Source organism: Henckelia pumila, chromosome 3 (assembly GCF_033568475.1).
Source record: "Henckelia pumila isolate YLH828 chromosome 3, ASM3356847v2, whole genome shotgun sequence".
Taxonomy (NCBI): Eukaryota; Viridiplantae; Streptophyta; class Magnoliopsida; order Lamiales; family Gesneriaceae; genus Henckelia; species Henckelia pumila.
The window spans coordinates 85,948,019-85,949,554 of record NC_133122.1 but is presented as its reverse complement, the minus strand read 5'-3'; positions in this window follow the sequence as shown (position 1 = coordinate 85,949,554).

Below are 1,536 nucleotides of genomic sequence, written 5' to 3'. Positions count from 1 at the left end.
ATTTTTTCAGAAGAAGTCATAGTGACTATAAATAATTCAAAGAGTCATAGTGACTATAAATAATTCATCAAGTCATAACGACTATAAATAATATTTCAGAAGCATTCACAACGACTATAAATAATTTATCAAGTCATAATGACTATAAAAAATTTTCAAAAAAAGTCATAAAAACTAACAAAAAATTTTCTGATGAAGTCATAACGACTATAAAATTTTTTTCAGAAGAAGTCATAGCGACTATAAAAAACAATTCAGAAGAAGTTATAATGACTATAAAAAATTTTCAGAAAAAGTCATAGAGAGTATAAATTTTTTTTTTCTGAAGAAGTCATAGTGACTATAAATTTTTTTTCCGAAAAAGTCATAGCGACTATAAAACTTTTTTTTCAGAAGAAGTCATAGTGACTATAAAAAATTCAAAAAGTCATAGTGACAATAAAAAATTCAAAAAAGACATAGCGACTATGAAAATTTTTCAGAAGAAGACATTGTGACTATAAACAATTCAAAAAAGTCATAGCGACAATAAATATTTTTTCAGAAGAAGTCATATCGACTATAAAAAATTTATCAAGTCATAATGACTATAAAAAAAAATTCATCAAGTCATGATACCATAAAAAATTCACCAAGTCCTAAAGACTACAGAATCATAGCCCCAAGGTGATATGAATCTTATGTATGAAAGACAACACGATTTCAAAGAATCGCACCTCAATTTGATAACAAAAGAATTCAACGATTTTTTCCTATCTTTGAAACAAGTAAGTTTGCAAAATTCACTTCTAGTTGAACCTGTAGTAACCCAGATACCATTTTAAGATTATAACATGTTAAACATGATTAAGGGTTGGTATTTAACCAATTTCGGAGTGTTATTGGACTTCAGAAGTAAAATTTGGGCTTTTTAATTTTGGGCCGGATAGTAAGCTCCGATCCCAGATAGTAAGCTCCGATCCTGGATAGTAAGCTCCGATCGGAACGGAAGCTCCGATCCTAGAACGGAAGTTCCGATCCCCAGCTGCCAGAAATGATTGATGACTCAGTCGCGAGTTTTGACAAGTGTCGATCATAGAGCAGATCGGAAGCTCCGATCGTAGATCGGAAGTTCCGATCCTGGCGTGGCAGACATGCATGCAATGAGCTGGATCGAAAGCTCCGATCCCGAAATCGGAAGTTCCGATCCTGGCCGAGAAATTTGGCTATAAATAGAGCCGTTCAGAGTTCATTTTCAATTACGAATTCCCGAGTTTCCTTCTTCAGTTATATAGTGTGAGATATACACTTGAGGGCCCTATCGGTTATAATAGAGGTTCTGGAATAACCAAGGTGTGGTTATAGTCATCCGGGACTAGCGACTCCAAAGGGCTAACTACGGACGAAGGTATGGTCCGGGAATCTATTTAAGTTTTGGGAGTACTTATTAGCTTAGTTAAGGCTTATATAATTTATGTAGTGATACAGTGAACTTTTGAATATAGGCTTGGAACCTAGGATTCTATTATACTTGAACTAGCCTAGAGGTACGTACAC